Here is a 15,455-nt window from a genome sequence, read left to right as displayed (position 1 = left end):
AAGGTATAGATTTTGAGAGGCCCTTCCTGTTACAAACGGATGCATAAGAGACTGTGTTATCCCAAGAGTTTGGAGGGGAGGAGCACCCTGTCCTTTTTCTAAGCAGGAAGCTGCGCCCGGCAGAGCAGCATTATGCTATTATAGAGAAGGAGTGTTTGGCCATAAAATGGGCTATAGAGGCTTTGAAATACTATCTACAAAGTAACCCATTTATTCTGATCACTGCCCATGCTCCTTTGAAATGGCTCAAACAAATGCAGGGTCAGAATGCCAGGCTCACCCGATGGTATTTAGCTTTACAAGCTTTTCCCTTTGAGATACAGCATAGGGCTGGGAAACTTCACGGGAACGCGGACGCCCTGTCCCGAATTGCAAACTCCCCAGTAGGTAGCCCAGAGGAAGCAGGGAGTCGCAATTATTTGAAGGGGGGGATGTAAGGCTGGGGAGTCTAGGCAGGTTAGAATAAGGTATGGGTCAAGACTACATCCCCCACAAGACTCTGAGAAAAGGAATCAGGGTGGTAGGATCAAAAACCTGTTAGGGACTCCACATGGAAGGGAGGGAGGTAAAGACTGGAAACAGCAGCTGCTATAGCAGACAAGGGCCAGAAGGGGGAGCAGTGATGCAAAAGCTCAATTTCCTTGGGTTAAAAATCAGTACAAAATTCCTCCCACCTGGGAGGAAGGAGAGAGATCAAACCAACAAACTGCCAGAGAAGCAGAGTTAATGGAGTGCTTGGAGGAAGGAGAGTCTGGGGGTTCCAGCACACCAGGTTTGGAGGAACAGATGGACTGTAATTATACACTAGTGCAAGGTTGCAGGGGATTGAAGGCAGTGGGTGGTCACAGGAGTCAAGTTGCTGTGTAGAGGGAGGTGATCTGCCAGCCTACAACCACCTAATAGGAGATACTTTAAAACTGAAAGCCAGGAGGCATGGACTTTTTTGGGGGGGGGGGGGGGGAGGGTTTGAAAAGAAAGGAAGTTTGGGGTTTTGATTTTTCTTTTGGCAGTGAATGGGACTGTGGCCTGTTTGTGACTGAGTTTTGTACCTGGGACATTCAAGGAATGGACATTTGGGGAGAGAAAGAGAAAAAGAAAGATGAATAAACAGTTTTGTACTAAAAGCGGTGCTGTCTTGAGAAACTTTGTGGGTTGACGGTTGGAAGAAGACTGGAGCCTACCACAATTTCCAGAGGGATATATGCGGCCTTGTTACAGTGGCACCCCAGATGGGACCGGAAGGAGAGCGGCCACGGAGCAGCGGGAGAGCGGCTGATCACCCTTAGCGAAGCATAGACCAGCGGTTACCCCAGGTAAGAGGTACCTGAAGGGGGATTAACGCTGGATTGGGTTTTAAAGCTAAGGGGAAGAGAGGTCGTGTGCATGGAGCCCAGGCTGGTCGTGTAAAAGAGGGGAGTGGTGGGGGCCAGTGAACCAGTGTTGTCCAGGGGAAGAAAAAAAGAAAAAGCGGTATCGCACTAGGTGTTTTTTTTTTATTTTTTTTTTAGGTTCCTTCAGCCTAGCAAAATGGAACAGAAAGAGATGCTTCACTGGATGGCTGCACAATTTCAAAAGCAGCAAGAGGGTTCTCAGCAAGCCTTGCAGCGAGTGGTGGAGGCCTCGAAGGAACAACATGGTCCTGTTCTGCAGGCGTTGCAAGGTCAGATGCAAGCCATTGGGAGCCTGTTGGATAAAGTGGTGGCACCCAGCTCTACTGCCAGTTTACCCATGGGGGTAGGAACCACTCTTTTTGGACCTTTTTCTTTAGGACGAATGGGGGAGGGAGATGATGTAGATGACTTTATTGAGACCTTTGAGCGAATTGCTAGGGCAGTGCAATGGCCGAAAGAACAGTGGGCTATTCGTCTGGCAGGATGCCTCGCTGGGGAAGCCCTGGCTGTATTCAGAGCCATGCCAGCAGATAACTCTATGGACTATGAGCAAGTAATAGCGGCCATTAAATATAGGTTTGGTCGGAGAGGAAGTGATGTCACCAGTGGAGATGGCAGCTTAAGCCACGAGCTCTGTCGAACCCTGAGCAAAAATCAGCTAATTCCCCGTTAAAACGGCGATTGTGAAAGCAGCAGGGAGAACATAGCGTGAGAAAAGGACAGCCCAGGCAGAAATAATGGCCTCACAAGCTTCTGTGGTGAATCTGTCAGCGTGTGCGTTCACGAATGCAACAGCGAATAAACATGGTGATACCCCGGCAGATCAGTGACCTGGCCCAACCATGGAACAAGTGCGCCCAACTCCCCGTCTCTGTTTGAATCGGGCGATGGCTTGAGACCGGAGGAGACAACTCTGCGAGACATCGGCTGCTGGGTAAAAGAAATAGAGGCAGATCTGAAAGCCATGCGGTCGGACCTTGCAGCGCTGGGGGCAGATTTGAGAGGAGAAATCGGGGTGCTGGGCGTTCGCGTGGCAGAAAATGAGGAAAGGATTGAAGAGCAGGCTGAAACAACACAAGGATTAAATCGACAAGCTGCTGAATCGAAAAGAGAGTTCAACAAATATGGGACCTTGAAAATCGTAGTAGAAGGAACAATCTTAGATTCAGGGGCCTCCCCGAAGTGCCAGAGTATGCGGACAGTGAAATAGTGGCACAAAAGATCGCGAGCGCACTACTGGCACTTATAAAAATCAACAAAGATCCATCGGTGCAGATCGTGCGGGCCCACCGGGCGTTGGGAACGCCAAAAGCCAATAAGTCGCGGGATCTTATTGTCTGCTTTAGTGACTTCAAACTAAAAGAACAAATTATGCAGGCATCGCAGGCCTCACCAGACTTTCAGTGGGAATCATATAATATCGAATGCTATCATGACCTGGCGGCATGCACTTTGAGGAGGAGGGCTGAGTTAAAGCCCTTCACCCAGGCTCTACAAGCGGAGGGTATTCGATACCGGTGAAGCTATCCATTTGCATTACGTTTCTATAAAGAAGGTAAACTCTATCAAGTACGCAGCTTAGAGGACACGAAGAAGATATTTCCAGAGGGGTTTGGCAACAAAGAAGGAGCCTCAGCCAACCATACCACCACAACAAAACCACCCAAACCGCGCTGGCAAAGAGTGACAAAGGGCAAAGGGCGCCTCCTGCGACAGCATTCGGACTCCCGCCTCCGTCTCGAGGCGGCAACAAGCGGTCAATGAAGAAGAGAATATGGAGGCAGCACAGGTCTTCATGGTGAATGCGCAGATGAATCGGGAGGACCAGCAACAGAATGAGACTCTTTAAGCCTGTTATACCTAGTAGAGTTAATAGGATATCAGCTATAGTAAGACATGTAATGTGATTATAGGAGAAAAATTTGATTTGTTTCTGAGCTTTCTGGTTTGAGAACAGTTTGAGTTGGGGTTTTATAATTGTATGTATAAAAAGGGGGGTGAGGTCTCTTCCCCATAGGCACACCTGTACAAGGGCAGCAGATGTGCCAATTAGAAGGGGGGAGGGGGAGGGGGGTGGGGAAGGGAAGGGAAGTAAATGGGATAAACAGAAAATATTGCTGGCCAGATCTCGAATAATATCAGGGCTATTTAAGAGTCCTCAGTCAGTGGACAAGGAGCATAGGTCATACATTACACACAGGAGATGAGTAAACTAACATGCCTGACCTTTAATGTTAAGGGACTAAATTCCCCTATGAAACGCCAGATGCTCTTTAAAGAGATACGGCGCTTACAGGCAGATGTGTCCTTTATACAAGAGACGCATCTGCTTCCGGCTAAAGAGCATTTGTGCCGGGGGGGGCAGAGCTCAGGAGATATATTTTGCGTCTAACTATAAAGAGGAAAAAAAAAAGGGAGTGCTTATAATGTTAGCCAACAAGTATCCATGGCAGGTACAGAAGGTGATAAGAGATAGAGAGGGTCGCTACCTATTGCTGATAGTGCAACTGGGTACTGAGACGCTCTCTTTGTTAAATGTCTATGCCCCCAATGATCATCAAGGGGCCTTCTATAAAGAGGTTTCCAAAGTACTGAGCAAGAATGTTTTAGGCACTCTGCTAGCAGGAGGGGACTTCAACTTGACGCTGCTCCCATCGTTGGATAATTCGGCCAAAGGGGTGCGTTATGCCCAATCAGAGCCAAATTACAAAATTTTTTGAGCACTTGGCAATTAATAGACATTTGGCGGCAATTCCATCCACAATCCCGAGGGTATACATACTACTTGGTGGTCCACGACTCCTACTCGCGTATAGACATGTGGCTGGGGCCGCCCAATATATTTTCCAAAATAGCAGATACTCAAATACTCCCTAGAACATGATCAGATCATGCATCGGTCATTTTAGAATTAGAGTGGGTGGTCAAAACTCCTGATTCTCCACCATGGCGCCTGCCAGACATGATGCTTGCAGATCCTGTGGTGCTTCAGCGTTTGGAAGCTGACATTAAGGAATACTTAACCATCAATGACAATGGGGAGGTAACTTCGCAGATCCTATGGGAGGGCCTAAAAGCAGTTATTAGAGGGAAAATAATAGCACTACAGGCATACATGAAACAGCAAGCGAAGGCCCACACGCAGGCATTGCATGCGGAATTGCTTGGTTTGACCTTGCAAGCTCAACAACAACCTCTATCGAAACGCTCTCAAGCCCAGATACATGAGATACAGTTAGCCCTGAGGGAATTACAATTAGCAGAAATTGCTGAACAATTACTACAGATTAGACAGACACATTTTGAATTCGGTAACAGAACATCGAGAATTTTGGCAAATAAGCTAAAGAAGCGAGCTTTAAACTCTTACATACACACTATCCGTACAAATAAGGGGATCATATGTAATAAGCTGGAAGACATTAAGGCCGTCTTTCATAAATTCTATCAAGGGTTGTACCAGGCCAAAAAAGTAGCATCGCCACAAGAGATCCAGGAATATTTACAGCAAGCAATACTCCCAAAACTGACAATGGGGGAGGTGGAGATATTATCTAGCCCCATCACCCTAGAAGAGGTGTAATGGGCCATCCAGGATTTACCGAATGGGAAAGCCCCAGGCCCTGACGGGTACACGAACAAATTTTATAAAACAAATATAGCAAATTACTGGCTCCAGTTTTGACCCTAGTATTTAATGACATGGACTCTCAAGTGCAGCTACCATATTCGTGGTGCCTGGCTAATATAACACTTATACTGAAACCAGGAAAAGTTCCCCAAAATTGTGGGTCTTATCATCCGATCTCCCTGTTGGGGTCAGACTATAAAATCTTTACCCAAAATTTTAGCTCACCGATTACAAAGGGTGATGCCGCATTTGGTACAGGCGGACCAAACTGGGTTCATAATAGGGAGACAGACCTTCGATAATATACGTAGGGCAATCCATCTAATCAACGAAGCGGGGGAAACAAAGCAGCCAACATTGTTGCTATTGCTAGACGCCGAAAAGGCGTTTGATCGGGTCCAATGGCAGTTCATGTTTGCCGTGTTGGAACAGATGGGTATCTCGGGAAGGTTTACCTCCTGGCGCTCTTTGTTGTACTTGAATCCGATAGCTTCGCTGCGAATCAATGGATCAAGATCTGAGTTAATACAATTAGGGAGGGGAATACGCCAGTGATGTGCATTATCTCCATTGCTGTTCACAACATATAGAAATACACGGTTTGACCATTGGTGAAGAGGCCCATAAGATAATGCTGTTTGCGGACGACATTCTGCTTACCCTGACTCGACCTCAGATATCACTACTGGAAGTGACGTGGAGCCTAAAACAATATAGGAGACTGGCGGGGTTTCGGATGAACATGGATAAGTCCGAGATAATGGGGGTGGGCCTTCCCGAGGAGTTAGAACTAATGTTGCGCCAGAAATATCCCTTTCGATGGGTTGCTCGATCTATGCGATATTTGGGGATTAATCTTACAGCTAACGTAACAGATCTGTATGAGGCAAATTTTCCATATAAAGCTCGAGAATTGTTTAAGGAACTAGAAAGCTGGGACGGGTTGGAAATATCTTGGCTAGGACAGATATCAGCAGTAAAAATGATGATTTTGCCAAAGATCCTATATCTCTTTATGGCACTACCATTACTGATCCCAACACAATTCTTTCGCCATTTACATCACAAAGTCTTTGCGTATGTATGGCAACATAAACCGCCAAGAGTGAGGGCAGGTATTATGTTCCAACCAAAAGATAAGGGAGGCATGGGGGTACCCAATTTTACACACTATCATCAAGCCGCGCAGCTATGAGTGCTTGCAGAATGGGGCGCTAATATCTCAAAACCTTGGCTGCAAATTGAGAAGCACTGGTTGTGAATGGAAAGGCCAGATGCAATATTGTGGGCCCCGCAGAGACAGCTAGTGGCATGCATACGGCAGGCACCTCTCTCCATACGTTTCCCCCTGCAAACTTGGAGCACCTTGAAACAGAAATATTTACCAGGCAGGAAACACTTTAGTCGTATGAAAATACAGACAGCTATGGGCTGCCCCATTGGCGCAGCAGATAATGTGTTTCGAATATGGAAACAAAAGGGACTGGTGGCATTAAACCAACTATGGGCAGATGGGAGTATGATACCTTTTACTGACCTCCAAGAAGAATTTGAATTGCCCATGTCCCATTTGTACCATTATAACAGAATCAGGGACTATATCAATCGACAAGCGAAAGGGGAACTAGCTAAGGGAGATACGGACCTAGAAAAGGCTGTGGGGGGGGGGAGTAAAAGGGGGTGCATTTCCCGAATATATAGAGCATTAGGCTCATATGTTAGCCCATTAGAGCGATACACTCAAAGATGGAAGAAAGCTTTGCAGTTTAAACATGACAGCAAAAAGTGGGAAAAGGCACTGATGTACATGTTAAAGATCTCTGTATCTAGCTCAATAGTAGAAAATGGTTATAAAATGTTATACCAATGGTACCTGACACCCAATAAGTTAGCAAAAATGTATAAGCAAGAAGGTGGTTGCTGTTGGAGGGGATGCAAAGAAATTGGAAACATGTCCCATATCTGATGGACATGCCCCAAGGCGCAGATGTACTGGAACTAATTCGAACATTAGAAAAATGTATGGGGGACAATATGCCCTGAGGGCAGAGACGTGTCTATTACATTTCCAACCGGTAGGAATTTCATCATCAATGCACCGCCTGGCATTGATGTGGCTGGTTGCAGGGAAGATTGTTCTAGCTTCAGCGTGGAAACAGCCCTCTATGCTGCCAGTGATAAAGGTGGTACATAAAATGGATTATTTTTACCAAATGTCCAAACTGACTGCAATAAAGACAGGACGGATCACACAGTTCTATAAACAATGGGATAAGTATGTAGCATGGAGATTAACAGCTGGTGTGGACTTGGAAGTGCCCAGAATAATAACAGCTCCTTAATCTGGTAGCAGTGGTATGAAGCATTATGTAGACATTCTGGTCATTAGTATCAATAGATGTGGGGTAGGGGGGAGGGGGACAGGGGATAGAACATTCAAGCTATGTTTTCAGTGTTGATATATTGACATATGTTCTTGACATGAAAAAACTTTAATAAAAATATATTTAAAAAAAAAAGGTTTGGTCTAACTAAAGATCATTATAGGAGACTTTTTAGGGACACTATTGCGGGGAGTGAGGTTCGTCCACGGGCTTTTGCCCAGAAACTGAGAGACTTAGCCTATAAATGGCTGGAGCCACACAAAAAGACGGCCGAAAAGAGAGAGGAAGTGACTTCATAAGACTAGATGGACACCTGAGCTATTAGCTCTTGCCTTCCCCGCTCATTATTTGCTGAATTCAGCTGCTATTGGGACCTACCTGTGATAAAATTGCATCGGTGTGATCAGTGATACAAGAGGGCTTAGGATGAGTAAGCATTCGGCTTCACAGCCCCGTGAGGGAGAGCGCAGTTCGGCGTGAAAGTCGAGGGTACCGGCTCGCCACGTATCACCAGCTCCGGATCACTCGTCTGTCTCGGAATTGGCATCTCAGGTAGAACTTGAGCGCCTAAATTCAAAGCAAAGCAGCCCTAAGGCTTTGACTAAATATCTGGAAGAAATGCGGGCGGAGATTAAAGCATCCAAAATAGAAATTCTGGAGCACATGGATGCAATTAGCTGTGACTTGCGAGAGCTGGGCGACCGAATCGAGAGCTTGGAAGAGAGGGTGGATGAACAGGCTGAGGGCCTCACAATGATCGACTCCCGTATTCTAAAGCTAGCAGCTCAGAATGAGGAGCTTTAATACAAAATGGATGACCTGGAGAACCACGGAAGGCGGAATAATTTGCCGTTCCGCGGGGTGCCAGAGAATGATAATAAAGAAGATGTGCTAGAGGTGGTGCGTTTATTATGTGGAAAAATCCTGGGAGAGACTTTAGAACCTGATGCCATAGCAATAGATCGGGCACATAAGGCGATTGGAGGTTTGTGAGATAACAAGCCCAGAGATATTATTGTGAGATTTACTTCGTACGCCTTTAAAGATCAACTGTGGGTAAAAGCCCGCCAGATGCCTCCAATAGAATATAACGAAGCAAAAGTTTCAGTGTATCAGGATTTGCCTCCACTTACCCTGGTGCAAAGGAGAGAGATGAAGCCTGCTTTGGACATTTTATTGAAGGGAAAGATTGCTTACAGATGGTCATTCCTGTTTGTGCTTTGTTTTACTTTAAATGGAAATCAGCATCGATGCCGTAAAATGAAGGATGTCTGGAAGCTGTTACACGAGGTGGGTCTGACAACAGCGACTGCTCCACCAGGAGCAATGGCCCCGGCAACGAGAGCACAGCTACAGAAGTGGAAACGAGTTCCAGGGAGGGAATAGAAGAAATGAGACTTGATATGACTCTGGTTATAGGTTTAACGTTTTTGGGCCTGGGTATCGTTGGGCACTATTAGTGTTCCTTTGAGTTGAAGATGCAATATGTTTATATGTGTAGCAGCTGGCCTAAAGGGTCTTGATTAGTGGATGGCAGATATTCTGTTGTTCTCTAATTATGAGCGGAGAAATGAGTAGGGGGTAAGGTGTTGGTGGGAGGAGGGTCTATCTGTCTATCTGATGTACGGGGGGCTTCTTCCTTCTTTTTACTGTCCCATTCAGAGCCTTGGGCACTGTCTGCTGGGGGATTAGAGTGAGATAAGGGGGGGATATTCTTAATTCGGGGGGGGGGTTCAGAGTTTGAGGGGGGAGGGAAGATGGGGAGGTAGTTAAGGCAATTCGGGGCTCTAGAAGGGAGGGAGGTATGGAAGGGGAGGCTTCTAGGGAGGAGAGGGAGGGGGTGTGGAAGTGGGGAGGTAGGGGGTTCTGTGGGAAGGGGGTGGGGGGAGCTCTCCAATGTTTCTTTCTCACACCAAGTATAGAGTACATGGCTGATTTTAAAATTGTGACATAATATAAAAGGCTTAAACACACCATACAAATGACATGCCTTGTTTAAAGAGTTGAGATTGGAGGTCACGTGATGCCATGCTCAGGAGCAGAGGCTAGGTTTCTCTGCTCCTGCCACCTCTATATGAAACCCTGCAAAAATCAGCGTTCTTCGCGCTACAAAATACGGCAAATGAGACCGGAAGGTGTTTGAATTTGGGAGGATCAATTTGGAGCAGGAGTTGGGTCCAAATGGCAGCAAAAAGCCTCCAAAAAGATAAAGACAAAGTGAAAGCGGCCACGGAGAAAATGGCGGCGCTGGCGAGCCCAGGGGGTTCTTCGGTTAGCTCCACGTGGGTGGTGGAGATCACCACGGAGGTAGTCGGGGCTTTGGAACATATTCTGGACACCCGCTTGAGCCCTATTGATAATAAGCTGGAACAGCTGCAGGGCAAATTGGATCGTTTGGCCGCTGATATGGGAACCTATCACCAGAGAACCAGTGACCTGGAAGACAGGATGAACAAGACAGAGGAATTGCAGGCTTCGATGCAGAAAGTAATGGTGCAGTACTCGGAAAAGCTTGAAGACTTGGAAAACCGTTCACGCAGGAATAACCTGCATTTTGTGGGGATCCCCGATTCGGTGGAAGAAAAAGACATGAGGAAATTTTTGGAGGACTGGCTGGCACACCAGGTGGAAGGGCCTTTTCATGGAGGTCCGCTGCTGGTGGAAAGAGCTCACAGGTTGGGTCAGAAGCCACGAGAGGGAGGCAGACCACAAGTCGTCTTATGTAAAATCTTTAACTTTGTGCATAAAATATCAATTCTGCAGGCGACCAGAGGAGGGAATGGGTTGCGTTACGAGGGGCAAAAAAGTTTGTGCTTCCAAGATTACTCTGCTGCTGTGGCAGCACAGAGGAAGGCATTTTCCCCCGTATGCTCCCAGCTTTAAAACTTGAAAATCAAGTATGCCCTGCTGAACCCGGCTAAGCTGCAGGTGCAACATCAAGGCCGGGTCCCATTCTTGGCATCGGTGGCTGAGGCTCAACAGTTTTTGCAGTAAGTGGCCGCATCGGAACACAAGAGACAGAGACCGTGAAGTAATGGCCAGTAGAGGAAAGGCGAGCCTGACTGCTGGGAGGAGTTGTGTTTCCTTTTGTTTTTGAATGGGATGTCTTGTTGCGGAGTTTCGGGAGTTCCGACTTAGGAGAGAGGAATGGCGACGGAGACAGAGCGAGTAACACGTTTGAATGTTAACCTAGGTGGGATACAGTCACCAACTCCCTCATTGAGTGGCCTTGAGATATTATAAGCAGCGCGTTTGAATGTATACCTAAGTGGATTTCAAATACCATCTTCCATACTGAGGGGCCCTGAGACAGTACAAGCAGCGCATTTCACTGTAAACCTAAGTGGATTACAAATATCATTTTACACAGCGAGAGGCCTTGGTCTCCGGGTTAATGGCGAACAGTGGACAGAATGCCAGCTGACGTGGAGAAACTGAGGACAGCTGCAAAAAAATCATTTGATAGAGCAAGGACAATGGTTGACTTGTTTTGGGGGGTTTGTGAGTAGCAGGCAGCCAGGTCTGTCTGGGGATTGGAAGGGGAAGGTGAAGTAATAGAGTGGTTGGGGAAAGGAATTTTTTTTTTTTGAGGGGGGTTGTTGGTGGAATTATGGGATGTAGGAGAGGGTATAAGTGTAATAAGAGGAGAGTAGGGGGTGGGAGATGGTTTCGTTTTGGTGCAAGGGGAAGTATAGAGGGAGGCGTTGAGAAGTGACCTGATCCATGGGGATCCTTGTAGTTGGGGGGGAGGGGGGAGGGAGGTGGATACCTATGCGAGGAATACATGGGGGAGGGGGGTGGACTGTGAAAGTTGGGAGCTGGGCTGATAGGAAATGGTATATGCAGATAGGAAGGGTTTCATATGGGAGGATTGTTTTAAGGGGGGGTTGGAGGCTGGGCCATCCCTCCTATACATATGGGATTGTATGGTTATTAACTCTCTTTTTGCAATCTATGTCATGGTAAAAATTGTTACTTGGAACGTGGGATGAATTTCCTCCCCGATCAAACGTTCAAAGATCTTACAATATCTTCAGAGGCTTAAAGCTGATATTGTACTGCTTCAAGAAACCCACCTGTCGGAAAAAGAACAGGAGAAGCTGGCTAAGTGGTGGGTTTCGGGCTGTGTGGGTGCTCCGGCAGAGGGAAAAAAGGGAGGAGTGGCTATTTTGTTTAGGAGAGGAGTGGCCGGTAATATTCAGAAAGTAGTAAAAGACCCAGGGGGGAGATATGTATTCTGTCACGCACAGGTGGCCGGGCAGTTAGTGTGTGTGGGGAGTGTCTATGCCCCCAATCAATGGAGCAGTCAATTTTATAAGAAGTTGTTGGACCAACTTACGGGGGTGTTACCATGTCCAGTAATCTTGGGGGAAGATTTTAACACAGCATGGGACCCGGAGCTAGACAGGTCTACTTCCGCAGAGGCACCGAGAACTTGGTATACTAGAGGCCTGCCTAATTAATGTGACATGTTAGATCTCCTAGATGTGTGGCGAGTACTACATCCACAGGAAAGGGACTACACACACTTATCAAGGGCACATGGATCCCAATCCAGAACTGACTACGTGCTGGTCTCAGAATCTCTTTTCTCGTCAGTAGTGGATGCCCAGATTGGGCCTACCGCTATATCTGATCACGCGACGGTCTGGGCAGAGTGGGTTCCCCAAGGGGAGAGGCAGAAAGGACGAACCTGGAGATTTCCAGCCTATTTATATACTAATAGAAAGTTTAGGGATAAACTGCAGGACAGCTGGAGGGAGTACAAAAGGTTTAATCAGGATAGTGTGGAGGATGTGATTATGTATTGGGAGGCTGCAAAGGCAGTTTTGAGGGGGAAATTATTAGTTTTGCGAGTTATCTCAAAAAGTCAAATGATAGGGAGATTCTGAGATTGGAACGTGAAATCAGGGATGGGAGATGCCATTATGATCGGAGGCCCACGGCGGCTAGATGGCAGGACCTGATTGCTTCTCAGGTGGCATTAAATACTTTGATTCATGAGAGGACGGTGAAGTCTCAGGCGTACTATAAGTTTCAGCTGCACAGATATGGAAATAGGAATGGGAAATTGCTAGCGAGGTGGTGGCCAAGAAGCAGTCGTCAAGAGTCATTACACATATTCAGAATAGAGCGGGTTGGAGGGTAACAAATAGCAGGGATATTTGTGAAGTGTTTGGGGAGTATTATAAAGATCTCTATATTCCACCGCAAGATGGGGAGATGCCGGGACAGCTATTTTTAGAGGGAAGAGATTTGCCTGGCATATCGGAAGCTCAGCGAGAGTGTTTGAATGCGCCGATCAATAATGACAAGGTTTATGGGGCGATTCAGGGTAGTGTTCTGGGGAAAGCACCGGGCCCAGATGGTCTTAGGACAGAATTTTATCAGATTCTTGGAGAAGACATAGTCCCTTCTCTGGTTGCAGTGTTCAATAGATGGGTGGAGGATGGTAAGCTATCTGGGCATTTAAACTTGGCTCAGATAATAGTCCTGGCTAAGCCAGGTCAAGACCCTAAGCTGCCAGCGTCTTACAGGCCGATCTCGCTTCTAAATTACGAGGTGAAGTTGTTCGCAAAAATATTGGCAAATCGGTTGGGCAGAGTACTCCCGTCGGTGATACATGAGGCGCAAGCCGGATTTGTGAAAGGGCGTTCAGTGAGTAAGAACATCAGGAAAATTCTGGTGGCTTTGGAAAAGGTGGGTTTGGACAAACGGCCTGCTTTGTTAATCAGTTTCGATGCTGAGAAGGCATTCGATAGGGTGTCATGGGATTTTCTGTTTAGTACAATGGAGGTATATGGAATGGGAGGTTGGTTTATGGAGGCGATTAAGGCCCTGTATGCAGACCCTAGAACGCGCGTGATGGTAAATGACCAGTTTTCACGGGAGTTTGTTATAGCTAGGGGTATTCGTCAAGGGTGTCCCCTGTCGCCTCTTTTGTTTATTCTATCGCTTGACCCTCTTATGCGAGATGTATATACTAATGGGGACATCCAGGGAGTTACGATTAGTGAGGAAAAGTTTAAATTGGCTGCCTTTGCGGACGATTTGTTAGTGATATTGACAGAACCTAGGGCATCTTTGGACGCTTTATTAGAGAATTTACAGGAATATGGGGAGTTTGCAGGATTGCGATTAAATTTGGACAAATCAGACGCTCTAGCAAGTACCAGGGAGTTGGAAGATCACTGGGAGGCAGTCTTTCCTCTGAGGTGGGCGAGGGGGGCTTTTGTATATTTAGGAGTGCTGCTTGCGATGAGGCCCTCGGAGCTTTATGAGATCAATATGCAAAGTATGTTGCGACAAACGGAGGACCAATTGGAAGCATGGCAGGTCCTGCCACTCCCTCTGATAGGCCGCATTAGTTTGATTCATATGGTAATTCTTTCTCGGTGGCTGTACGTATTACAGACCTTGCTGTTGTGTTTGATGAACAGAGAGCTCTGTAAATTTAATCTTTTAGTTAGTAAGTTTTGCTGGGCGCGGAAGAAACCCAAGTTACGCTACAAGTTCCTGCTGGGGCCTTGGGGGAAGGGAGGTTTGGGCCTGCCGGACCTCAAGATCTACAATTGGGCATGTCTGCTACTTCATGTACGGGACTGGTTATTTTCTAAAAGCAAATTCACCCCCCTGCAACTAGAACGAGAGGTTTTTGCACCGTATAATTTGATTACCATATTGCAAGTGAAACCATCCTTATTGCCAGATAGGATGCGCAAGTCTAGTTTATTGAAACCATTAAGGGATGCCTGGTCTTTTTTGGTGAGAAGGCTGGGTGGAGATCCGGGATGTACGGAGCTGCTGTCTTTGCGGGGGAACCCAGCTTTTTTGCCTGGGATAGATAATAAAACATTCGTTGAATGGGAGTCTCAGGGGTTTACGGACTTGGGGCACGTGTTGAATAGGGAAGGGCCTGGGGCGTAGCCAGACTTCCGTGGGAGGGGGGTCCAGAGCCCGAGGGGATGGGGCACATTTTAGCCCTCCCCCCGGCGCCGCCCCCCCCTGCCGCCATTGCCGCCCCCCTCCCGCCGCGAACCCTCCCCCGCTGCCGCCTACCTTCACTTTTGCTGGCGGGGGACCCCACTCCCCGCCAGCCGATGTCCTCTCCGTCCTGCTCCTACAATGTATTGCAATTTGCTGAAGTCCTGCACGTTGTATGTGCAGGACGTCAGACTCAGAGAACAGAATCTGTTCTCTGAGTCTGACGTCCTGCAGGACGTCAGCAAATTGCAATACATTGCAGGAGCAGGACGGAGAGGACATCAGCTGGCGGGGAGTGGGGTCTCCCGCCAGCAAAAGTGAAGGTAGGCGGCAGCGGGGGAGGGTTCGCCAGGAGGGGGGTCCAGGGTGGAATCTACGGGGGCCCAGGCCCCCTCAGGCCCCACGTAGCTACGCCACTGGGAAGGGCAACTGAAATCACTAGTGGAATTGAAAGGCCAGGAGGGGATTAGATGGAGGGATACTTTTGCATACTGTCAACTTAAACATTGTGTAGATTCCTTGGAGAGGGCGTTGTTAGTGTAACCAGTGGTAGAAATTGGTTTAATTTGTTTACCTTACTGCTGGAAGAGCAGGGGGGTTGGCTGGAGGTGTTCTGGGTTGCCAGGGAGATATTTAACTAGGATGAATTCCTGCACATGAGCAGTTCATACCAAAGAGACTTGCACTGACACCTGGAATTTTAAAAGTGCTAAATATAAGTTTTAAAAGTATTTGCATTAAATCTAATTGCAGAATTTAGGTGCTAGGAGATGGGATTGGTATGCTATGTACTCAAATTTGCTCAAGCCATATGCAAATTAGTCCGTTTTGGGGAGGTTCTCATTTGCATATTTATGGGTAAAAATTGTTGGAAATGTTTACAGTCTTAATGCTAGGGCATGGCTCTGATCAAAAATGTGAAATTTGATCCAAAAACAAAGGGTTTATCTAGTGTTTTTGACTAAAAATTCCCATTAGAGTGTCTGTTTGTTAATCTGCATTCAAATAGAGCTCTCTGATTGGATGATCAGCTCCTGTTAGAATCAAGGTTGCCAGGTGGGCAGT

Source organism: Microcaecilia unicolor, chromosome 2, assembly GCF_901765095.1.
Source record: "Microcaecilia unicolor chromosome 2, aMicUni1.1, whole genome shotgun sequence".
In the NCBI taxonomy this organism is placed as follows: Eukaryota; Metazoa; Chordata; class Amphibia; order Gymnophiona; family Siphonopidae; genus Microcaecilia; species Microcaecilia unicolor.
This window is presented reverse-complemented; position numbering follows the sequence as displayed.